Source organism: Callithrix jacchus, chromosome 4 (genome assembly GCF_049354715.1).
Source record: "Callithrix jacchus isolate 240 chromosome 4, calJac240_pri, whole genome shotgun sequence".
Lineage (NCBI taxonomy): Eukaryota > Metazoa > Chordata > Mammalia > Primates > Cebidae > Callithrix > Callithrix jacchus.
In genome coordinates this window covers 114,657,839-114,668,422 of record NC_133505.1, presented here as the reverse complement: position 1 = coordinate 114,668,422, position 10,584 = coordinate 114,657,839, and positions in this window count along the sequence as shown.

Below are 10,584 nucleotides of genomic sequence, written 5' to 3'. Positions count from 1 at the left end.
AGCTCCTCAGGAGGCTGAGGCAGGAGAATTGCTCGAACCAGGGAGACAGAGGTTGCAGTGAACTGAGATTGGGCCCCTGCACTCCAGCCTGGGTGACAGAGCAAGACTGTCTCAGAAAAAAACAAAACAGAACTATAACATACATATAGAAAACTGAAAACCGTTTAAAGTAACAGTACAGTTTAAGGAATTATTATAAAGAGAACAACCAAGTATAACTATTACCCAGATCAGGAAACAGAACTAGTGCCCTACAAATCCCTGGAATGCCCTTCCCCATCAAAACCCTCCTGTCAACTTGGTGCAGTGGCTCACACCTATAATCCCAGCACTTTGAGAGGCCAAGTTGGGAGGATCACTTGAGCCCAGGAGTTCAGTGTTGCCGTGAGTCATGATGGTGCCACTGCACTCCAGCCTCAGCAGCCAAGTGAGACCCTGTTTCTAATTAAACAAACAAACAAACGAACACCTCTTCTCTCTCCCTAAAAGTAATCATTTTCCTAACTTTGTGGTAATCATTTCTTTGCTTTTCTTTATAGCTTTCTGTGTTTGCTGTATTTAGGGAAACAGTATTTAGTATACCTAAATACTGTAATCTCATTTTTTTCCTGTTTTTGATCTTCATATGAATGGGATCACACTGCATATGTTCTTTTGTGTCTTGCTGCTGCTTCTCCATATTGTGTCTGTGAGATTCATCCGTGTTGCTGTGTGTTGCTGTAGTTCACTCGTTTTCATGGCTATACGATATTTCATTATATGAATAGTTATCTATCTCTTATCTGTAATAGTTACTTGTTGATCTATTCTAATGTTGATGGCTAATTGGGTTGTTTCCAGTTTAGGGCAATTGCAAACATTGTTATAAACATTTCTGGGCACATGTGCATGAGTTTAATATGTACATTTATTTATTTATTTATCTATCATTTTGTAGAGAAGGAGTCTCGATATGTTGCCCAGGCTGGTCTCAAACTCCTGGCTCAAGTGATCCTCCTGCCTCGGCCTCTCAAAGTGCTGAAATTACAAGTGTGAGCCAACAATGCTTGGCCTGAGTTTAGTATATACCTAATAGAAGAATTGCTGGGTAATAGCCCTATGCATCTTCCACATCACTCAATGCCAGATTCTTCTCCAAAGTGGCTATAGAGTTTCTACTCTCCACAGCACTGTGTGAGTATCTACTTGCCCACATTCTCAGTAGCACTTGGAATTGTTGGACTATTTAGTTTTTGTGTTTTCTTCTTTTAGTGATGATGGATTTAAACAATTTAGATTTAACTAAGATTTATTGCATACCTACTAAGAAGTAGTGCCTATACTAGAAGCTTCTAGATACATATATTTAATCATCATAAAAATCACAATATAAATGATTATAAAATCAGCCCTTTAAAAGAGATAATGTTCTCCCCATTTCATAAATAAGGAGGTTGAAGCTTGGCCACAGGCCTGAGATTTCCCAGCTGAGGCCCTGGCAGAGCTGAGACTTGAACCCAGGCTTGGCTGACTGTAAAGACCATACTCTCCGCACATGGCTACAGTGTCCATCCCTGTGCTCTGCTTCCCCTTACCCTCACCTGGAAAGCAGCTGGCTGGGTTGGAAGCATGCTGCCTCTGGCCCACATGAGCCCCTCACTGGGGACCAGGCCCTGGATCTGGCCTCAGACGCTCTGCTTTAGTTTACCACCCAAGGAAACATTACAGGGGGGTCATGCTGCACTAGCCCGGTAGAAACACATTTCTCATTAGAAATTATTTCTCTTAAAGACTCCTTTAAACTATTGTTTTTTGATTTTTGTTGTTGTTGCTGTTGTTTTTTGAGACAGACTCTTGCTCTGTCATCCAAGCTGGAGTGCAGTGGCACAATCTTGGCTCACTGCAAGCTCTGCCTCCTGGATTCAAGCGATTCTCCTGCTGCAGACTCCTCAGTAGCTAGAATTGCAGGAATGTGCCACCATGCTGGCTAATTTTTTGCATTTTCAGTAGAGACAAGGTTTCACCATGCTGGCCAGGCTGGTCTCAAGCTCCTGACCTCAGATGATCTGCTTGCCTCGGCCTCCCAAAGTTCTGGGATTACAGGCATGAACCACCACACCCAGCCTTCTTTAACTGTTTATTCTGTTTTGTTGAATGCTGAGAAACCTACTTCCTTCTCTTATAGCTTCAGCCTCATTTACTTTTTTAAGTCCTTTTGCAGTGGGATCTTTCTTCTCTTACTCTGAGCTACTAGAGGGTAAAGTCTGTCTTCTAATTCCTTTTCAGAAAAACACATGTTGAAAGCCCAGGTTTTTCAGGTCAGGATTCAATGTGGGAGAAAGGGCACAGGAACCAGGAGACATGGCTGCTGTACCCTACTCCATCCTTGGCTCACCCAATACATTTGACCTTCCCGAGTCTCAATTTCCTCTTTTATAAAATGAAAGTGCTGAAGTAGAGAATCTCAGATGCACTCTCTAGTGCTAGCTTTTGTGACTGTGTTAATGGAATTTCTTCAACAAGGATTTACCCAGCATTTTATGTGTGTACTGATTTACAAGCAAAACTTCTGGCCCATATCTCTGACAGATAAAATGCCTCAAGGCTATTGTGTTTTCCCTTGTTCACATGTTTGTGGATGTTCATTATTTCTTCATGGTTTAGCTATTTCTAACCATTGGATTTAGCTGTTTTTTTAACAAGGTCTGTTTCCTCACTAGACTGGAAGCTCATTGAGGGCAGGCATTGTGTCTAACTGGTCTTCATATATTCAGCACGTAGCAGGCACTCAATAAATGTAGAAGAAAGGAAGGAAGAGAGGGAGGGAAGGAGGGAGGTTTAATCATCGGAATCTTCCCGTATCTATGATACCATTGGGCACAAGAAACAGTTGATAGTTAAGCAGTCTCTGACCACAGAGGGTGCTGTTGGTAGCAGGCTCTGACCTTTTACCAAATCAGTAAATCATCAGAGCTATAGAAAATCAGATTATTTTTATCGAAGCCTTTTGCAGGTACCTGATGTAGTTGTGGCCCTGATAAAAGATGCCAAATGCTCCTGAGTGCAGAAGAGGAGAGAAAAATATTATAATTAAATTACTGGACTCATTTGACTTTTAATCATAGAAAATCTACTGCTCTGGGAGATCCTCATTTCTGCTGAATTGGCACTGCCGTAGGGCAATCGGCTCCTGTTAGTTTTTGTTAGAGTGTTTCAGAGATGCTCTTTAGGAAGATGTCATTTTCTGTACCTGCATCCAGCTGTGGGTTCAAACTGCTTGGTGACCTGTAATTTATTATAATCTGCCCCAGTTAGCTTTCCTTCCCATAGTTACCACTTTACCCCTCACTTGAGCATAAAACATAAAATTTGTCTTGTGTTCTTCTGTGCGTGTCCAGGGTGCCTTGTTGCACTCACATGGCAACCCCTTGCCTTCCCAAAAAGAAGGCTTGGACTTCTAGAGCAACTCCTGGATGGCAGGGGGAGGGAAACAGACTGCCCCACCCCCAACCAAAATCTGATTACTGGCTGGGCTTGGAGGATCAGGTCACTGGTTAACTTTTTTTGCTACTATTTCCCGTTAAGGTATCCAAGGGAAGAGGACTAATTTCTAGGTAGAGAAGTGAAATCTGGTTTTCAAAGCACTGGAATGACCCTGTAATAGAGCCCCTTTGATGGCTTCAGGCTAAGTTCCTATCTCCAAGGCTTGCATTTCTCCAGCCCGCTGGGTCATGGAGAGGTTCTGAAGGAAGATCTCAGCCAGGAAACCACCCACAGCCAGCTGCTCCTCTCCTGTTTGAGGTTCTGGCGTCCTGGGACAGCATCTGACCACAGGTGGTCTGGCCTTTACCCTGAGGTGACATAGGAGAACAGAGGGGAGAACTGTCTTCAGCTCTATACCAGGCTATGCTAATGTCAGAGGAGTTGAGATCCTAAAGTGAGAGAATGCATCCATCATCTTGCTTTTGTCAGTTCTGGCTCCCCTGGGGTAGGGGGTGGGGGGCTTATTGCAGCAGCTGCTGGCCTATCAGGCTGCAGTTTTATTATCGTAACCCCCTCCCCTTTCTTCCCCTCCCCTCCCCTCAGTAGTCCTCAGTTATTTAGCAGTGAATGCTTCCAGAGGGACCCTGCAGGGAAGGTCCTTGTCTGCCTCGTGCTGTGCTAATGTCAAGGCTGTGAAGCAAAACCCTGTGTAGGCTCATTCTTTAAAAACTAGATAATGGACTTCTTCAGGGAAGGATGTGTCTTAGCCTTTTTCCCTTCTGGGTTTCCTGGAGCTGTTACAGCAGCTCTGCCAGCGGCCTCCAAACATTGCCTGAGATTGAGAAATCATACCTCACATAACCATGTGCTACTATTTTTGAGTGGTTTTTATATGCCTTATAAATACTTATCCTTATGAATTTTTCTCAATCAATGGGTAATAGAGCAGAACTACAATCATGGGAGAGGCCTTGGCACCATCTGACATTAAAAAGGGCTCTCTTATGCAGGAAAGTTGGGCAAAACTATCAATGGCTCTTTTTTTCCTTACTGTTGATTATCCCCATGCCTGTGTCCCTGGCTTCCTTTTCTTTGGGGATGAGGCTAAGGAAAAAATGCCAGCACTTTTGCATCAGCAAGGAAATTCTGCCCTAGTAGAAAATGGGTGTAATGTCTTTGTGGTTCTGCCTTGTTTGACCTGCCTTGTTGTCACAGGAAAGATTCATATTGGGGAAAATATCCCTTTTAAAAAAGAGAGGAGCTGTATAATAAAACTAACATTTATTCTGAGTTTTATAACCACCACCATCACCCTACTCTAATCTTGCCTAATTTAAACAAATTAAATAGTTGCTGAAAAGGGATTCACCTCAGGGATGGGACCCAAGGTTGGAGCATCTTTCTCCTGAAGGGACGATGTTTCAGAGCAATCTTGGGAGTGAAACTAGGTCTTGTCAATGGAGGCCTCAGTGGTATTTGCGCCATTGTTTTGCCTGAGTGAAACCTGCAATTAACCAGGGTGGGATTGCTCCACTTTGCAACCTGTGCCAAATGTTATTCTAATACTCCCAATACCCCTGGCTACTGCCATACTTGCTAGAATCATCTGCAGATGCTGTTTGACATCTCTTCACAGGGGTCCTTGTGGATCATCATTAATCCCCTTGTTGTGGGCTCCCCACTCTTGCGGCCATCAGCTGCTATTGTCCCCTAGATCCTTGCAAAATGGCTAGTGTCAGGGCACCCCGTGTGCATTCAGCCACATAGCAGGGGCCAGCAGGTTGTACTGGGCATTGGACTGCAGCCTTCTTCAGGCTTCCAGCAGACTTCCAGAAGGTGCCTCCACCAGTGCCTCCCTTGTTGCAAAGTTGTTTTGTACCAATGACCTGCCTTTACTTTCATTCTGTCCCTTAGGTTCCTTTCCTTTGAACAACCGAACTGTCTCCAAGTGCCCATTCCAGAAAACATTGCCACTGAAGAAAGGTGTGTTTTCAAATCAGGTTTTCTGGTTTTCCCAAGAGCCAGTCTGAGGCTATCCCTGGAGAACCAGATCCCTTGACTCCCATCGGAGGTCCGAGCACTCTGCCGCCTGCTCCTAGGGCTTTCATCAGAGTAACTGTAGCATCTCCTACCATTTGTTTTTACTTTTACCTCCTATCTGCCCTGCGTAAGACATTTGGAGGGAAAATATGGGAACAGAAGGACTTTTGGTGAAGTCTCAAGAATTTCCTGATTAAAATGAAAACATACATTGGCCCCAGTTACATTGCTCATCTCACAGCTTAATATGCCAAGAAATAACCATGATATTTGTGAAACAGGATCCAGTTACCCAAAACTGGAGAAAGAAGCCAAAATTGGTCACCCAGCTGGCCTGAGACAGTGCCCACTAGGCATGCTTCTAGTATGGTGGGGCACCTCTCAGCCTGTGGACTCCGCCTCTCTTTGGTGGAGACACTCAGATATCCTCAGAAGAGGGTGAAATTCAACATGAAGGATGAGGAGGAGACATCTCTAACTTCCACACATGATTATATACCAAGTCTACTCGGGGCAGAATGAATGCTTCCACATCATCTCTGCTGAGGGACAGGCATTACTCTCATTTGCAGGTGGGAGAGTGAGGCTGGAGGGTCGGGCTTAGTTAGAGCAAGGCTGAGATCTCACCTACAGTTCCTGGCTCTAAATCCACCCCTCCCAGAAACATTCTAACCAAGAAAATCTCTTTCTCTATCACCTCTGGTACCTGTCATGGGGCAACTTTTTCTAGTGAGTGTAACTCTGTTGATGTCATTGTCTTACCTCGCTAGGGAATGACATCAGGACTGGAAGCATGTTTAGAGATCACTCCAAGGTTCACAGCCACCACAGCACCAGGGCACTTCATGTGTTCCTTGTGGGGGGCGGTGGTCAGACATACATGGTGCACTGATGTCATTCTTCCTAGAAAAACATCTCTCATCTGTGGCATGCAGGGCACTTGACTCATTTCATCTCTCAGCTGCCTTATTACAGTGAGGCAGGTCACAACCAGAACCCCTATTCTGCAGATGCAGAAAGAAAAGGCAGAGGGAAGCAGAAGCACAGTGTCCCTTCTTCAGGTACCTTCACTACCAAACTACACAGCATCTGCTTGCTTTGGCCAGCACCAGGTATTGTTTTACAGGCAGTCCTGGAAAACAAAAAATATTACTCCACATACATAATCACTTACCCAGAAAAGCAAGCTGGCCAGATGCTGGCAGGTTGTGGTTTCTTTAAGGTGAAGCAAGTAGAGCTCAGAAGGGCTTTGCCTGCATTTCTTGATCTCCTCCTGCCATCTGGTGGTTGTGAGCTGAGCATACATGCAAATTTCAATCAATTTCCTTACTTCAAACTCCCACACTCTGTGCTCTTTAGAGGTTTGAGGAGGGAGGGAGGAAAGGGAGAAAGATGAAGAGAAAGGGAGAGGAGAGAAAAGAAAGGGAAAAGGGAGAGAAGGAGGAGGAGGGAGAAGAGGAGGAAAAGGAGAGAAAATGGAAAAGCCATGTTCCTGCGGCTTCCATTGTATGTTCTTCCCTCACCCTCTGTTCAACTACAGAGAATCGTCAGTGTACAGCGGAGACAAGTCATCAGTTCCACTGACATTTCGTGGAGTGCTTACTGGGTGTTGGACACGATGCTAAGGGTTGGTCTGCAAAATGGGTACTTAAAAGATCCACTGCTCTAGAGTAGCTTATCAAGATTCATTTTAGAAGGTGTTTTATTATCCTGTAAAGCAAGGTACCAGTTTCAACACACATCCCTTCCCTTCTCTGGCTATAGCTGGGTTTCCTGATTTGTTCACCTTTATTTCTGCCCATGATGAAGCCACCTACAAAAGATCTTGGATCAACTATCTCGGTTTCAAAAATCATTTTTTAAAATTAAAATTTTGTTTTGAGGTAAGTATAAATTCACTTACTGTTGTAAGAAATAATACAGAGAGATGCCACAGAAGATTGACCCATTGTCCCCCAATGGTAAAATCTTGCAAAACTATGGTACAATATCACAACAGGGATATTGATATCCAAAACATTTCCGTCACCAAAGGATCCCTCCTGCTGCTCTTTATAACTGTATGTTTCATTTTAATTTTTATTTCATGTATTTATTGATGTAATGTTGCCCAGGGTGATTACAAACTCCTGGGTTCCAGTGATCCTCCTGCCTCAGCCTCCCAAAGTGCTGGGACTACAGCTTCCCTCCTGCTGCATATCCCTAACCCTTGCCAGCCACTAATCAGCTCTCCATTTCTATACTTCTGTCATTTCAAAAATGTTACATAAATGGAATCATACTATCTATAATTTGGAGTGAGTGGCTTTATTCACTAAGCATAATTCTCAGGAGATTCAGCCAAGTTGTTGTGTGAATCAATAGTTTGTCCTTTTTTTTTTTGGCAGGGTGCGGTGGCTCACGCCTGTAATCCCAGCACTTTGGGAGGCCGAGGCGGGTGGATCACAAGGTCAAGAGATCGAGACCATCCTGATCGACATGGTGAAACCCCGTCTCTACTAAAAATACAAAAAATTAGCTGGGCATGGTGGCGCCTGCCTGTAATCCCAGCTACTCAGGAGGCTGAGGCAAGAGAATTGCCTGAACCCAGGAGGCAGAGGTTGTGGTGAGCCAAGATCACGCCATTGCACTCCAGCCTGGGTAACAAGAGCGAAACTCCATCTCAAAAAAAAAAAAAAAATAGTTTGTCCTTTTTTTTGCTGAATAATATCCATGGTATAGATGTACCACAATTTGTTTAACCATTCACCCATTGAAGGACATTGTGGTTGTCTGAATGTTTTAGTTACTATGTACAAAGCATCTGTGAAAATTAGTGTACAGGTTTTTATATGGAAATAAGTTACTTTGCTGATATAAAGGTGCAGGGATACAACTGCTTTGTTGTATGGAAGTTGCATGTTTCATTTTTATTAATTAATTTTGCCTAGGCTGATCACAAACTCCTGGGTTCCAGTGATCCTCCCACCTCAGCTTCCCAAAGTGCTGGGGCTACAGACATGAGCCTTCACACCCGGCCACATGTTTTATTTTTAAGGAATCTGCCAAACTGTTTTCCAGAGTGACTCTATTGTTTTGCCCTCCCACTGGCAATGTTTGAGTGATCAGTTTTCTTGTATCCTATCCAACATTCAGTGTTGTCACTATTTTTTATTTTAGCCATTCTGCTAGAAGTGTAGTGATATCTCGTTTTGATTTAATTTGCATTTTCCTAACGGCTCATGATGTTCAGCATCTTTTCATGTGCTTGTCATCCTATAGCTTCTTTAGTGAAATTTCTGCTCGTGCCTTTTGCCCTTTTTCTAATTAGATCGCTTTTTTTAACCTATGAATTTTGAGAGCTCTTAAAAATTACACTCCAGACTAATGTCTAAAATATGTTGATACATAGATATACAGAATTGTTGGATATACGGTTTGCAGACATTTTCTCTCAGTCTGCAGCCTGTTTTTCATCCTCTTAGCACTCTTTCACAGAGCATGTTTTCATTTTGATAAAGTCCAGTCTATCAGTTTTTCCTTGTATGGATTGTGTTTTAAATGTCAAGTGTAAGAACTCTTTGCCTAGCCATAGATCCTGAATATATTCTTCTGTTTTTTCCTAAATGATTACACTTTACATGTAAGTCTGTGATTTATTTTAAGGTAAATTTTGTATGAGATACGAGTTCAGGTAGAGATTTGTTTGCTTTTTGTTGATAGCTATGTTTATCCACTTGTTGAAAAGCCTATCCTCCTTCAATTGAATCGCTTTTATACCTTTCTAAAAATCAGTTGCATATATCTGTGTAGGTCTATTTTTCAGTTCTCTAATTCCATTAATGGAACTTCTCAGTTCCATTAATCTCTGTGATCCTCCCTTCACCAAAACCACACAGTCTTGATTACTATAGTTATAAGTCTTGACTGGGTAGAGTGATTCTTCTCACTTTATTTTTATTTTTCAATATTGTTTTACCTTTTTTTTTTTAGCTTTTAAATATTTATTTTTCTCATAAGATGGCCTGTTGCTTTGTTACTCAGGCTGGAGTACAGTTTCATAATCACAGCTCACTGCAGCCTCAAATGCCAACGGTCAAGTGATCCTCCTCCTCAGCTTCTTGAGGAGCTGAGACTGCAGGCATGTGCCACCATGCTAGGCTAATTTTTTTTAAAAAAATTTTTGTAGATATGAGAGTCTTACTAAGTTGGCCAAGCTAGTCTCAAACTTCCAGCTTCAAATGATTCTCCTACCTTGGCTTCCCAACTATGTAAAGTTTAAAATAATCTTGTCTAGATCTATAAACAATCTTGCTGGGATTTTGACAGGAATTGCATTAATTTTATATACCAATTTTAGAATTGTCATCTCTGCTATGTTGAGTCTTCTATTTTTTAAATTATTGTATTTTATTTTTATTTTTTGTTGCCTCGGCTGGAGTGCAGTGGTACAATCACAGCTCACTGCAGCCTTGATCTCCCAGGCTCAAGGAATCCTCCTACCTGAACCTTGAGAGCAGCTGGGACTACAGGCATGTGTCACCAGGCCTGGCTAATCAAAAAACATTCTTTTTCTTTTTGGTAGAGATGGAGGTCTCTGTATGTTGCGCAGGCTGGGCTTGAACTATTGGGTTCAAGTGATCCAACTGCCTCAGCCTCCCAAAGTGCTGAGATTACAGGATTACAGATTCCTAGCCAAGTCTTCTAATCTATAAATATGGTATGTCTTTCCATTCACTTAGATCTTCTTTCATCATTAGTATTTTATAGTTTTCAGCATACAAATAATGTAGATGTTTTGTTAGATTTGGACCAAAGTAGTTTTTCTTTTTGTTTTTTTTTGGCAATTATAAGTTGTATCATATTTTTAATTTTAGTATCCTTGTATTCATTGCCAATATATAGAAACACACTTGACTTTGGTATGTCTATCTTGTATCCTGTGACTTTGCTGAACTTGTTTATTAGTTTTAGAAACTTTTTGTAGATTTTTGTTTTCAATTTCCTACATAGACAATCGTAGCACTTGCAAATAGGGGTAGGTTTTTATTTTTGTTCTTTCTTTCTTTCATCTGTTTGCCTTTTATTTCTTTTTCTTGTCTT